Source organism: Pipistrellus kuhlii, unplaced genomic scaffold (assembly GCF_014108245.1).
Source record: "Pipistrellus kuhlii isolate mPipKuh1 unplaced genomic scaffold, mPipKuh1.p scaffold_m20_p_9, whole genome shotgun sequence".
NCBI classification, from domain to species: domain Eukaryota; kingdom Metazoa; phylum Chordata; class Mammalia; order Chiroptera; family Vespertilionidae; genus Pipistrellus; species Pipistrellus kuhlii.
Window position 1 is genome coordinate 22,637,393 of NW_023425595.1, and position 15,900 is coordinate 22,653,292.

The 15,900-nt window shown below is 33.8% G+C and overlaps 1 protein-coding gene across 5 annotated transcripts in view; it reads left to right on the top strand.

The window, feature by feature from the left end:
• SOX6 (SRY-box transcription factor 6) overlaps positions 1-15,900 on the top strand; it is a 525,015-nt gene that overhangs the window by 165,191 nt on the left and 343,924 nt on the right. The window contains exon 1 of one of the 5 annotated variants that reach the window (XM_045577989.1): positions 8,622-8,717. The exons of the other annotated variants lie outside the window; for them this stretch is intronic. The gene's annotated coding sequence lies outside the window, so the exon portion shown is untranslated. Of the gene's footprint in view, positions 1-8,621; positions 8,718-15,900 lie in introns of those variants that run through there. 5 annotated transcript variants of the gene reach the window in all.

The following is a 15,900-nucleotide window of genomic DNA, read 5'->3' on the forward strand; positions in this document are numbered from 1 at the left end:
GCCTGGTGCATGAGTTGGTGCCAGCTGGTTTGTCCTGAAGGGTGTCCCAGATCAGCGTTGGGGTTCCCTTGGGGCATGGGGTGGCCTGAGCAAGGGGCCTGTGGTGGTTTGCAGGCCAACCATGCCCCTTGGTGATCCAAGCAGAGGCCCTGGTATCTGGAATTTATTTACCTTCTACAATTGAAACTTGTAGCCTTAAGCGAAGGCCTGGGCCATCCAGGGTGTATAGAAAACTTTGATTCTTTCATTGCTGGGGCAACACTAGCCTCCCACTCTTTCCAGCTCCAAGGCTGCCACCATTTCTGTTTGGATTTGTTTATCTTCTATAATTGAAACTTTGTAGCCTTGAGTGGAGGCCTAGGCCAGCCTGGGAAACCCAAGCTTCCCTCCTGCTCTCTGTGGCTGTAGCCATTTTGGTTGTGTTTATTTGCATACTCACTCTGATTGGCTGGTGAGTGTGACTGGTGGGCATGGCTGGTGGGTATAGCAGAGTGGTTAATTTGCATATTACTCTTTTATTAGGTAAGATATGCGCTTTTATTTTTTTGTGAGGTTAACATTCCCCCCTTTACAGATATTGGTTTATTCTTTATCATTTTTTTCAGTAAAATTATGACTTATGCTTCTTTGTCAATTTATATAGCTTTACAACATTTTTCTATGTATTTATGCTATATCTATACTATTGTTATACTGATAGACATCAATATTGATGTCTATCAATATAACAAATTGGAGTTAGTTCCAATTTAAATATTCTTAGTTGAAATTTTAGATATCTAAAACTTGGGGAATGGCAAAACTTGATTGTGTTCTTCTAAAATATACAAAATGGGCATAGAAAATGTGAACCTGGCAGGGTTATGAGAATTAAGGACATTGTAGGCAAAAGTATAGAATATGTAAAGACATGGAAAAGTGAAAAGAATGATATCATTTAATGCTTCCTTAAGGCAATACAAGAAGTCTCTCTTATCAGAGGATAATTGGTAGTGACAAAAGGCTGTTTTAAATTAATACATTTAAAACAGAATAGTGATAACAACTATGAACTCTGGACAAATCGTGAAGAGCAGCTATTTGGAGAGCAACCCAAAGCAGGCTAAATCTTGAGAGGAAATAAATTTTGGAAGAAGGGGAAGGGATGTGGGTAAGTTGTGGGAAAATCTTTTTAAAGGACTTCAGTATGACGGCAGGCCCCAGTCTATGTAAGACAGGGAAAGCTAATAAAACTGCATTAGGAAATCAGCAGTCCTTCTAGCCTGAAGAACCAGGATAGACTTTGGGGCAACCACAGCTACTAGGACATGAAGAGGTAATCCTGGAAAGACAAGAGCCAAAGAAAGGGAGTCCCAAATTCTCTGAATAAACTGCCTCAATTTCTGACTGATCCCCAAATCATGCATGCTCAGGATAGGCTTTAAACAGCCTATGTAAGGTTGAAAGAACTATTTATATTTGAGCTGCTGTCCACCGCAGGTGAGATAGAATATGCAGCTTGGGCCTAAGCAGCTAAGAATTCTGCTAAAACAAATGAGCAAAAAATGACATGATATGAAAGAATTCAGTTTCCAAAACATTAAAATTACTAAAATTACTCAACATATGAAGAATTAGGAAAATATAGAAAAAATAGGGCATTTCAGAACATAGATTGAAAATTACAATAAGAACCAAATGGGAACTTAAAGCTGGAAAATGTAATATGTGGAATAAGAAAATAACTGATGGGCCAATCAGCAGATTAAAGATGACTGAGGAAAGTGTAAGTGAAACTGAAAGTACATTAATTGGAAATTATCCAATATAAAGAACAAAGAAAGAAAAACTAATTGGAAAAAAATGAATATAGTATATGAGATAATGTTAGATGGTCTAACATATATAAGTCTAAGAAAAAAAGGAGAGCAATAGTAGGGCAGAAAAAACACTTGAAGAAATAATGCCCAAATTCCCCAAATTTGGTGAAAGAATTAAATTTCAAGATTCAATAACTTCAGTGAACCCCACACAGAATAAATGCAAACAAAAGCATGGCTAAGCAAACTATAATAAACTGATGAAAATATGAAAATTTTATAGGTAAACGTTTTTTGTTTGTTTGTTTGTTTTTTTGTAAAGGCCAAGAAAAAAGAGAACACAACTTAACAATATCAGGAATAAAAGAGGAATTATCACTACAGAATTTATAGAAATTAAACAAATAATAAGGGCATATTATGAATACCTTTATGCCAAAAAATTGTACTACTTAGGTGAAGTGGATACATTTCTTAAAAATTATAACTTACTAAAACTGACTCAAGATAAAATAGAAAACCTAAATACCACTTTATCTGTAAAAGAAATAGAGTTTTTAATTGAAAATTAAAACTTTCTGCAAAGAAAACTGTGGGCCTAAATGATTTCACTGGTGAATTCTGTCAAACATTTCAGAAATATACCAATCTTATATAAACTGTTTCAAAAGATAGAAGGATGAATAATTCAACTGCATGAGACTAACATAACTCTAATAGCAAACATTACAATAAAGGAAAAATTTAGAACAAAATTGCTCATGATCATAGATGCAGAAATCCTTAATAAAGATCAGCAAATATAAAAAAAAGTATAATATATTATGATCAAGTAGGGTTTATCTTAGGTTGCAAGGTTGACTTATTTGGAAAATCTCACCCTATGAATAGAATAAGTAAGAAATATAATAATTTTAATAGACTAGAAAAAGTATTTGACAGCACTCATAATTAAAGGCTAGCAAAGTAGGAATCAAACATAACTTTCTTAATCTGAAAGGGCATCTTATTTGACATTGTTTGGTCATCCTAACCATTGTAATGAGGCAAGAAAAGGAAACAGTATAAAATATGAAAGATAAAAAGTGGAACTATCTCTACGTGCACCTTTGGCAAGGTCACATGGCCCACAGGTTGAGAACCGCTAGCAGGGCCTCCTAAGACCATCGGAAAACACAGATATTTACATTACGATTCATTAACAGTAGCAAAATTACAGTTATGAAATAGCAACGAAAATAATTTTATTGTTGGGTGTCACCACAACATGAGGAACTGTATTAAAGGGTCTCAACATTAAAAGGTTGAGAACCACTGCCTAAGAGTGTATAATACAAAGAAGAGGGAGACATTCAATATTTAATTATGAGATAATAAATACTATTAAAGAAAAAGAGACCTATTCTAGGCTTGCGATCAGGATGATGACTTCATATTAGTAATATTAAAGCTCAGTTTTACAAGATGAATAGGAGATGATGATTTGTACACCATTGGGGTCCCTTGGTCTGGCTTGTGGGGATCAGGCTGAAACCTGCTCTCCAACATCCCCAGAGGGGTCCTGGATTGCAAGAGGATGGTTCTTGGGTAATACACCCTAAATCAGGCTCCCTCCTCTTTGGTTCTGGGCGTGATACCCAAGAACCACAGCTGCTAAGTCACTGCAGCTCCTGCTTTGAATGTGTGCCCCTTGGTGGTCAGTGCATGTCATAGCTACTGGTCTGAGCATATTCCCCCTGGTGGTCATTGTGTGTCACAGCTACCGGTCAGATGGTCAAATGGTTGGATGGTTGCTTAGCCTTTTATATATATAGATAACCAAGAGTTGGAAGTAGCCCAAGCGTCCATCAGTAGATGAATAGATAAAACAGCTATGGTACATTTACACAAGGGAATACTACTCAGCTATTAAAAGGAAGATAATTTTACCCTTTGTGACAGCCAGGATGGATCTAGAGCACATGTGTCAAACACAAGGCCCGCGGGCCAAATCTGTCCCGCCAGGCCGTGCAATGTGGCCCGTACCGCGCTGTCATCACTGCACTCTGCTGCGTTTCCATCACAATGACAGTTTATGACTGTTCAGTAAACCATTCGGCCCTCGATTTAGGCTGGATTTTAGATTTTGGCCCCTTCTCTGATTGAGTTCGACACCCCTAGATTCTAGAGAATTCACCAGTCAGAGAATGACAAGTGCCATATGATTCACTCATATGTGGAATTTAATGAACAAAATAGAGACAGTCTCATAGATATAGAGCAGGCAGACAGCTCTGGTTGGGCAGTGTTGCAGGCTGAAGGATCCTGGGTTTGATTCTGGTCAAAGGCACTTACCTAGGTTTCAGACTCAATCCCTGGCTCTAGTCAGGGAAGCAATCAATCGATCACATTGATGTTTCTCTCTCTGTCTCTCCCTCTCCCTTCCACTCTCTCAAAAACAAACAAACAAACAAACAAAAAACCAAAAGCAAAACAAACAAACAAAAAAACCCCACCAAAAAACAAACAATGGAAAAATACCCTTAGGAGAGGATTAACAACAACATAAAAGACAGAGAGAGGGAGAGAGCGAGAGAGAACACATGAATATGGACAATAGTGGTGATTGCCAGGGATGTGTTGTGGGGTGGGTAGATGGAGGTGGAAGAGGGTACGGGGCGGGGGGATGGGGGGCGGTAAATAGTGATGGGGAAAATAAAGAAAAAAAATTACATCACAAATAAAAAGAGCTATATGCATATCAGTTTTTATGTGTTTTTTAAGTTTGCCAAAACAGCTTTGAAATAAGGCCAGGAACTTGAGAATCATACCCAAGGGATTGACCCCAGAGAACAATGTGGCTCCATAAACCACAGATCTCTGTTGATACTAAAGTGGCTCAAGGCAATTAATTCCACAGCAACAAACATGAAGCTGTCCTTTTAGCTTGAGTGACTATTAGCTAGTAGGTTAGGAAGTGGGAGAGAGAAAAATGAAAAATTTAATTAAATAATGTTTTACATATTTTTCTCCTGTAGACTCAATTTAGTCACAAATGATACAGCAGTTGCCTGGGATTTCCATAGCATTAATTAATTCAAAAGAGCAAAAAATGAATCAGAACCAGAAACTTATTTATTATGCCCTCTTTCTTTAAGCACCATGAAAAACTCAGTGTCTCTTGTGATCACTAGAGTTTGCATTTCTAAGACTTGGATGTATCCAGTTTAAAAATGGATTAAAATATGCTTCTGAACATAATAATAAAGGAAAGATATTTGTTTTATCTTTTCCGTCATCCTCTTCTTTATCGAAAGCAAATAGTCATAGAAATGTTTAATATTGTATTTGTTTGTAAATTTAAGTTATGAAAGTAAGACATGAAAATAAGGACAGTATTGAAAGCAAAGTACATCTAAAAAGAATTTTTGTTTTTCAAAGACAAAATGCACATCAGGAAAAAATTTACAGGGATGTTTTAGACTTATCCTTCTATTATTACAATCTATAGATTCCTCTGGTGTTAATGGTGTCCATTGCCTTTAGCCCACTGACAATAGGGCTAAAAGCAATGTGAAATGTGAAATAAAATAGTCACAGCTGAATCAACTAACGTGCTTATTAGATCTGGAGATATCAAGTTGTAGGGGAAACTATGGAGAGGTGCATCGAATATTAACTTGGAGTGAGGAAGCTCATAATCTAAATTGTAGTCCTAGATTAACTATGTGGCTGTGTTTTATTTAGTCCGTCTTGAATCTGTACCAGCACTGAACTATTTCTACTGATGCCAATGCCAATGCCTAAAGGAATTGAGAGTTTTCAGTGCCCACTACTTTGTTTATACTTCTACTTTTCTCTATTTTAAAATTAGAGCCCTAGAAATGAAGAAATAGGAAAAGGGTATATTTGTAGGAAGCAGCACTTTTTCTAATTGACAAAGTCCTCTGGGATCTTCTGTATTGCTTGCTGGCATTTTCTCTATGAGCTACGTAGTTTTCAGGGCGACAGTTCCAAAGAGAAATGTACACTATAGATCATGAAAAAATGTTGTCACAGATTCATTTTTGGTATTTTAATTTGCTTTTTGTGCTACCACATCCTTTTGATTTTTCAGCTATGCAGTCAGTGATTACTCAGTAATATATTAAATTTGCCTACAGCATTCTAATTTCTATTTTAGAAGGTAAAAACAGTGCATTTCACTTATGAATCTGCTTTCTGAAATTACTCCATTTTATCAGTTTTATTTTGCTCTTTTCTTAGAGTTGTTTAAACATTTTTTTTTTTTTTTACGGAGGGTGTGTCAAATTGTTGCAAGCAAAGATAGAGGTAATCATATGTCATTCCTGTTATAAGCTTTGTGTTGATATTGACTGGCTATTTAAAATAGTACCTCTAAGATGAATCTACTTTTAGCATTTTTTTGTTTTTCAATGAACTTATTGTGCAACATTTAAACAATTTTTTATATCAGTTGCATTTTTTGTAATACCTTTATTGTACTAAGATCAATGTGGCTATTTGAACAAAGGACTCAATACAGGAGCTAATCCTTCTATTACACATTCATATGGATTTCTAAAGACTGTCTCTTTAAGCACTAACATTATTTTTAAAATTTACCTATACATTCTGATTTCATAAATGGTTGTTTAGAAAATATAGAAAAAGTAAAGAGGAAAATATTTAAAATCACTCATTATCCCATGACCAGAAATAGCCCCTGTTAAAATTTGATGTAATATGTATGTAGTTGAGGCTATATCATATCCAGTTATAAAAGACAACTTCAAAATTTAATTTTTAATGCTTAATGGCTCAGCGTTATCATTGTGGACATCTGATTCCTTGGAGATTCCTCTTGAATTGAGGGTTATTAAAGCTACTGATCTCTGTAATGAGTGGCCCCCCAAATGCTGTGCTTTTTGAGTTTCTGTGTCTCATTTTGGGTTTCCTGTCTTTGTCTGTGTTTTCAGACTTTAAGTTGTCATTTCTCTGTAATTAGTGTTTTTGCTTCTAGTAATATTAATCCTTCTTCTATATTCCTAGAAGTTGCTATTTTTATTTGGCTAGGGCTATTCAAGTAGATAAGAAGAGAGTGAAATGAACATTTTATAGTTCCCTCTTATTGTACAGTATTAATGTGGGTGCTTCCACATAAATTATACAATTTAATTATCACATTAAGACCTTGAATTGTTATTAGTCCATTTTTTAGATACCATAAAGAACCATTTATTGAGCACTAATATGCTAGGTACTATGCTAATAACTGTACATATACTATGGCAATTGCATTTATTCTTGCAACATTACAGTGAGGTGCACTATTTTATAGATAAAAAGTACCTAGAGTCAGAGAAGTTGAGTATCTTGCCTAAGATCATACTACTAGTAAATGGTAGATTCAGGATTTGATCCCAAGGATGCTTCTCAAATAGTTAAAAGTGCTTTAATTATGTCTGAAGTAAGAGTAAATAGCTTCTGAGCTCAGGAATTCTCCTTTAAGTAAAGTAAATAAGCTTTAGTGTATTACCTTCCTTGTGATATCTTTTTGGGTTTTGTTTCCTTTCTAACTCTCCTCATTGCTTTGTTATGGAGATGCTGTACAAGGGATCTATGGAGAAATGTAGTGATGTAAGTGTGGGAAGTGTCTAAGGAACTCAATATTCAGATCAAGTTAATCCTAAAAGAATGAAGTTAAAAAAAAAATCTTCCCATGAAGGAATAATTCTTATTATTGTTAAATAGGCCTCTCTTTCATAATTCATAAGATCATGAGGGTATTCTTTGCTAAATTTCCCATATCAAAAGGTACTGATCTATAGAATTGCATAGAAGTTAATACAGTAATTAGCCAAAACAACATTGAATTAATTGTTCATAGCCGAATTTATTGAAGAGACAAGTTTTAATCTCAATTTATATTTTTAATTATGGATGAAAGGAAGGTGATAATTTCAAGGAACAAAAAAAACCCCTCAATTAGATTTCTTTATAGTGGTTAAATGGTAGTTAAGAACTTGGTCTTTTAAGTTTGTCTGCCTAAACTCAAAGCCAGACTCCACCACTAGTAGTATAATCTTGGACAAGTAAATTTCTGTGTGCCTAGTGTCTCATGTGTAAAATGAGGATAGTGATAATAATGATCTACATTATACCACCTCCTCCTGTATGGGTTGTTGTTTTGAAGACAAAATAAGTTAATGTATGTAAGGCAATTAGAATAATACTTCGTTGCATTATAACCGCTTTGAAAAGTTACCTATTATTTTAATTTGAACTTTTAATCATTTTTTAATCTTAGACTTCTATAGAAAGTGCTAGCCATCTTAAGTCTTTGCCTAACAAAACATTTTATTTTTCATTCCACAAATAACCCAATAGTGTCTTTCATCATTCATTCTCTTTTATGAAGGCCTATATCCTAAGTTGGCAGTGACCTCACAATGGAGTCTGTAACTCCATGTGTTAAACCTAAGATCAGAAACATTCAAAGTTGCAGTGTTTTATTCAGACTTGACACAAGCTTTATGTGAGGTATCAAACGTAGCATCCTTTTCCCTTCAGATAGTTTCTCCCCAGGTTGTTTGTGAGTTTCCCTCCTAACTTTTGAAAAGATGATACATTAGGCAAATAGAGTAGCAGTGCGATTCAGTGACCTGAGTGTTGAATGTGCAAATGGTATCCTGTAACTGAGAAGACTCCTTGTTTATTTGCTGTTTTATTATTGAAAGAAATTACAAGAGGCAATTTACTCCTTAGCCCCCACTATGGTGTGCATGTGCAAGGCAAAGATAAAAGCTGTTTCCTTCGTGGAAGGGTGTGGAGGTAGAGGATGATTTCAAGTTAGAAATAATGACAGCAATAGAGCTTCCAATGAAGATACTGTGGCCACCAAAGGACAAAAGGGAGAAGCTAAGTCCTGAAGTTAAGGTATTTGGTTAAATAAGTGTCTCAATTGTTCTTTAAGTGTAAGGGAACCAGGTGGGCTGCTATTTATGGGCCAAAGAAATAGTGTGTTTGACAATGATGTTAATGGGATGGTTGATGATGGGTTGGGAGAGAAGCAACCCTGAGATATTCAGAAAACCTGTAATAAAATAAGATAAAAAATAAAATGCTTTTGTTTTTATAAGGGTTTGCTTCTCTTTTGTAACAATTGACTATGAAAACTGGCTTATTACAATGGTGTTTTAACTTATTTATTTTGGATAATATTGACTTAGAAAAAAGTCACTAGACTTCAATTAGAATGTCTAATGTTTTCTTTCATTACCTTAACAAATATTTTTTTTAAGGGGAAGCGGTTTAGAACTTTGTCACTCTCAGATGATTTTATGTTTAAATGTTTATTTTTAAAAAGTCTGACATTTCGCGTGTGCATGTGTGTGCATTTGTGTGTGTGTGTGTGTGTGTGTGTGTGTGTGTGTGTATTGGTAGAGGAGATGAGAAGAGAAGGTGAGATTTTAAGGGGATGAAAAGCCTGGGAGAGTTGATATATTAGTAAGAGACTGGAGGAGTTTTGTACTGAAAATAAAACAATTAATGCATGTTTTCTCACTCAGTGGGAAACTATATTATGTATATTTCCACGAAGAATGTGTGTAAATATCATGCAAAGTTACAACAAGCAAACTTTCTAAGAGATGGAAGAAAATATGTAATTTAAAAATTATAGCAGAGGTTTTTTTTTTTTGGTTTTTTTTTTTAAATAGTTTTAAACATAGTAACATTGTGTCCAATTGGGATAAAGTTTTAACAGAACAGGCTGGACATTTATAGATTACAACACTTTTAATTTTTTCAATATTACAAAGTGTTGATTTTGATAAAGAATTTGTTGATGCTGTATCAACTTCTCCATGTGGAGAAGTGCTACTGGATGATTAGTGTGACTTGGGGCTCACAGCCAAAATTGAGAAATTTGTTCTCCAGTTTTTCTGACCTTCTGAGAATAAGGAAACAGCTACTAAATTTTCCTGAGCCTAGATTCCCTATAAAAGAAATTTTTCATTATTAAGGATGTCTTTATATTCTTAATTTTAAAAGTTTATCTTTATTATTAAAAGTATTACAGATTTCTCTCTCTTTCCCCCCCATTGACTCCCTCCTCCCAACTCCCTCCCCTCTCCAGACCTTCATGAAATTATTGTCTGAATCCATGGGTTTTGCATATCTATACTAATAAAAGGGTAATATGCTAATTGGACTGGACATCTTCCAGATATCCATTCGGATGTGCTTCTGGACAGAGCCACAGTGGCGGTGCCAAAGCAGAGGCAGTTAGAGGCAACCAGGAGGACATCAGGGGAGGGCAGTTAGGAGTGACCAGGCTGTCAGGCAGAGGCAGTTAGGTGCTATCAGGCAGGTAGACGGAGGTGGTTAGGGGCTATCAGGCAGGCAGACAGAGGTGGTTAGGGGCAATCGGGCAGACAGGCAGAGACAGGGGAGATCAGGTAGGCAGGAGAGCAGGTAGGAAAATCAGGCAGGCAGGCAGGCAGGCAGGCGAGTGGTTAGGAGCCAGTGGTCCCAGATTGTGAGAGGGATGTTTGACTGCTGATTTAGGCCCGATCCTGGTGGACATCCCCTGAGGGGTCCTGGATTGGAGAGGGTGAGGCGGAGCTGAGGAACCCCCCAACCCCCGTGCATGAATTTTGTGCAGCAGGTCTCTAGTATGAATATAAGTTCTTCGGTTAATCCTTTTCTGCTTCCCGTCCCCCTTCTATCTGAGAATCATTAATCTGTTCATGCTTCCATGTCTCTGGATCTATTTTATTTGTCAGTTTATTTTGTTCACTAGATTCAACATACAAGTGAGATCACGTGCTATTTATCTTTCTTTGACTGGCTTATTTCACTTAGCATAATACTTTCCAGGTCCATCCATGTTGTCTTATAGGTCAAGAGATCCTTCTTTTTTACAGATACAGCATATTCCCTTGTGTAAATGTACCACAACTTCTTTATCCATTCGTCTACTTATGAGCGCTTGGGCTGTTTCCAGATAATAGCTACTACAAATAATGCTGATATGAACATAGTGGTACATATATTCTTTATCTTCTTTAAAGTCTTTTGTGTGTCTCATGTTGTTTTCATCTTCATTTATCATTAATTAGTAAACACTAAGTTAGAAGCTACTTCTGGGTTCATGTTCTTTACAATTGTATAAATGTTTACTGAAATTTTAAAGCCAAAGAGTTTAGTTTTTTGCTGTAGGTTCAAAGCTGAGGAATCTGAAACTTGGTGAGATTAATTGATTTGCTCAAGATTATATATATTTAGGAATCCAGGCCAGGTATTGCCACACTGCCAATTAATTGATCCCTGTTAAATTTTTTGTCTTGCTGCATTGATGAACAGTGTCAGCATATTTGTTTATAATCATCTGCTTAGCCATTTTATTTTACTATACCTACCTATCTATCCAATCGATAGACACATATCAAGGAGATTTGCCTGATTGCCTTGTAAGGATTATTCAGAACTTTGTATAGTATATTTACAAGGTTTCATAATTTTAAATAAAATTTCTAATTCTATGAAATTTTCTTTCATAGAAAAACTCTCATATTGTTTTGTGTCTATCTTGACAACAAGAAGGTAGCATGCCATTTTTTTTTTGCTTTTCTATAAATTTCAGCGTTGTCAAACAATTAGAATGGATTTGGAGAAAAGCTTAAAATACAGTCTTTTTGCTTTTTCTAAAAAAAAACAAACAACAAAAAACCAAAGCATGGTTATTGGAGAAAATTTGGAAAATATAAAAAAGAATGTCTAAAAACATTTTCCCACTGACACTTAGAACTACTTCAAAATGCTTATACTGATTATACTAGAAATTTTTAATTTTTTTATTTCAGTACACAATTTAAAAAAAAGAAAAGAAAAATGGTATCTTATTGCACAGGTTGTTTTGTAAGCTACTTTTAAAAGTTAATATATCATGATCATTGTTTCTATGTCATTAAATATTGTCCTGCATACATTTTTTTTCGTTAAAATTAACTTTATTATCTATTACAAAAGTAATAGACAATGCATATAAGAACTTTAGGAAACACATATCAAAATAAAGAACAAAAGAAAAACTGCACTTGTTTTCCAGATTTAATCATTAAATATAAAGGTGTATATACATTCAGTAATAAAATTGTATGTCTCTCTATAATGTTTATGTATATATCTTATTGAAACAAAAATAGAATCATATGGTAACTTTAATAAGTGTGCTTTATTAAGCAGCATATTATATCACTTATATTTTCTAATGATACCGCTATTATTTTACATCATTCGTTTTAATAGTTGTATACTCTTCTATTTGTGACATTTCATAGATTCACTGATCATCTATAAGTAGGTTATTTTTTATTTCTACTATCATTAACAATATTGAAATAAATATCTTTATAGCTCAATTTTTGGCAAACATCTCTGATGATTTCTTTAGTTCAAATTCTTAGAATTGAATTGTTGGGTAATAACTTTTAAAAAATTATCTTTATTTTTGAAAGTATTACAGATGCCCCCTTTGTTTCTTTATTTTATTTCCCATTGATCCCTTCCATCCCGCACCTGCCCCTCAGTTAATCTCTTTTTAATGCATTTGATTCATATTGTCAAACTCCTATCCAGAAAAGTTGAACCAAGTCACTCTTACCAGCAGTGTATGACAGTATTCATTTTATCACATTCATCTTACACATTTTCAACCATTGACAATATTACAGGGAGAAATAGCAGTTAAGTTTTAGTATAATTTATATTTCTTTAATTAATAGTGAAATGGAATTTTTTTGTTTATTATCCATTTGCATTTTTTTCCTTTCTTTCTCCTCCCTTAAATTTCTTGCTCATATCATTTAAGAAGTAGAATAGATTTTGGAGGCAGACTATTGGTGACTATCAATATTTATCAGCTTTTAATCAAGTGTCTTAATCTCTCAGTGCTTCAGTTTTCTTATCTGTAAAAGTTTCCCATGTGTTATAGGATTGTTGCAAGGATCAAATAAATGAACATGAATCAAATATTTAGAATAGTCCAACACAAAGTAATGCACAGTATTCTAACAAACAGTTAATTTTTACTAATTTGTAAGGTCTTTATTATGCTAAAACATTAACCTTTTATGATATGTGATGCAGATTTTTTTTTACAATCTTGACATTTTGTCTTTTAATTAAAATTTTAGAAAGTCAGTTCTCTAATCAAATCTAAAGTTTTATTTTTCTCCTTTTAAGTTTCTGCCTTTGATATTATTTAAAAAAAAACAACCTTTTCCACCCCAAGTTACATAAATGTTTACCTATATTTTATTACAGCATCATCATGGTTTTATTTTTTTTATCTTTAGGTTTTAGGTTTTTAATACATCTGGAATTTATTTTGTTGTGTAGTATGCAATTAGAATTTAAAAACCAATTGTCCCAACAAATTATATTAGTTGTATAATCCATCTTTTTAAAAAATTTTTATTTTTGAATTTATATTTTCATAAGACCAGAGGGTTCATTCAGACATATATACTCAAACATTTATATTCTCTCTAATTCTTATTATAGTAATGGTATATGATTAATGTTCATCTTTTACATACTATAATTATCATAGATTAAATTCTTAGAGATATGTGGCTTTGTTAATCAATCTGGCTATTCATTTGGCACATTATTATTTAGTGAGATTTTATATTTTTTAATTTACTTTTCTTTTTCAAATTATCTTGTTTCTCGCAAGCATTTTTTTTTCCAGATGGACTTTAGAATAGTTTTTTCATCTTCTCCCTCCCCCCACCTGAAAACCCCTATTTGTGATTTTTTATGGAAATATATATTAAATTTATAAAACAATTTGGGATTGTATAATTTTAAAAAATGGATACATTGTATTTTACTTTAAAGATGCATTTTTAATTTAATGAATCCCATGTGCTTAGCTCATAGTAGGCACTCATACAGATTTTTGAATAATTATTAAATGTTTTGCTATTAACCATTAAAAATTGATTGATTGATTTTTCTATCATAAGCAATACTTCAATGAACACATTTAATATATAAACCTTTGAATACCATCATGATTGCGTCTGTGGAATAAATTCCTAGACATCTAAAATCTAGTTCAAAGAATATTTTTAATGATTTTGATATATTGCCAAGTTGCCTTCCAGAAAGGATGCACAAATTTATATTCCCCTCACTAGTTTGAAACCATACTGTTGTGAGCAGCTTCTTATTTCTCTCCCCATTGTAAGGTGCAATACTGATTTCTAATGTGTTTGAAATTAATATTTCATGGTGAAAGAAACATTTTCACTTTTTAAATGCTTTTTTATATTTAGAGTGAAATTCATGACACCTCTTCTGCAGGATAGTAAACCCACCAATGTAGATGTCATTGCACATGCTTGGGCAGAGGAATATGTGCGAGGGCCCAGATGATAGTAATAATAAAATATTACAATAAATATTATTTTATGATAATATATTCAGGTGGCCTTTCAGCTCTGTCCTAAATTGTTTTTCTTATTTTTTCTTACTACAAAGTCACTTCTTCCTCTTTTCTGATCACAACAGATGCTGATTAATTAGTTTGAGTTTTTATCAGATTCTAGCTCTTTTCAGAGTGACAAACTATTTTTACTGTCACCCAGTTTGAATACCACACTCCTTCTATGACATATGGGCTTTAAGTTGTAATTTTTAGTTGGAGGGAAAAAATCATATTTATTTTGATTTGTCCTTGCATACTTGAGATGGAAACAAGAAACTAGTTTGAATAGTTGGATGGAAAGACACTAATAAAGTGCTTTAAGTACCCTATTTCCTTCAATTTTAATTGGTCTAGTTATTCACTTTTCTTTCTTTTTAACTCTTTCTTGTTGCAGTATACATATACAAAAAGAGAATACCACTCAATTGTGATAGTGTAATTATTACTACTATAGTTTAAAAAGTAAAATACTCTTTGTCTAGAAACAAATACTAACGACTTCTATATCTCCATAACTACCCACTTGACTTGTGTTTTTATATAAAATGGTTTCTTTGTAGATTGTTCATAAGATACTTTAGTTTGCTGAATAACAGTACATCTTAATACTTTTTCTTTCCATTTTCTTTTTCTCCTCTTCATTTTCCTACCATCTCTCCATCTCCACTCCTCTTCCCTCCCCTTCTTATTTCAGTCAGGGTTATGTTAGTGAGTGTTAGAGATAATTGTCAGCTCTGGAGTCTGGAATGTTCCATCAGTAATATGTAGGTTTCTCCATTTTTAACAATTGCCTGGGGAGATCAGAGTTGTTCTATGCTGGGCCTAGAGAATGTAGTCATGGGTTTTAGTGATGATCATGAAGAATTCTTTCCTCATTTTCTTCATTTTAAGAGATCATGTGAAACTTACCCTTAGCAGGAGTGCTATGATTTTAAAACCCAATTTCCTCATGTTTTCCCTTATTGTCAGGTTTTGAAAAGATATTTTAGCCATTTAGAGACAGGAGTTATAGAGAAAATGGGTGAAAGATTCCACTTATAGTCATTGCTAACTCTTTATCAAACATAGATTATGTCTTGAGAATTGAGTGCAAAATTTTACAATCATGGCATGACTTTCCCTTGACAGCTAGCATGCCCCTCTTTTCCCATTCCCACTCTTACCTCTACTCTCTCTCACCCCTTGCCAGTGGGTGTGTTTTTGTGTTTGTTTTTTTTTAATTCTAGTTTATCTTACTATTTATCTTAAATAAATCTAGTTTAGAGGGTATATACCCAGAAAGAATAAAAAATTCACATTCTGTATGATGGAACTCTACATAAGTGGCTTGAAATTATTCAAATTGTTTTTTTTTTTTAAATCCTGTTGGTGTTAGATCTGGAATTGGCTCCTTTACTATAATCATATATAACTCATTAGAGAAGTAGCATCAATACATTTTTAAGGAGTTTTTTTTTTTATTAAATCTTTGCCAGAGGATATGTTTTTTATTGATTTGAGAGAGAGAGAGAGAGAGAGAGAGAGAGAGAGAGAGAGAGAGAGACATTGATTGGTTACCTCTGATACTCTGATATGTGGATTGAACCTGCAACCTAGTTACCAGTATGTGCCCTGACTGGG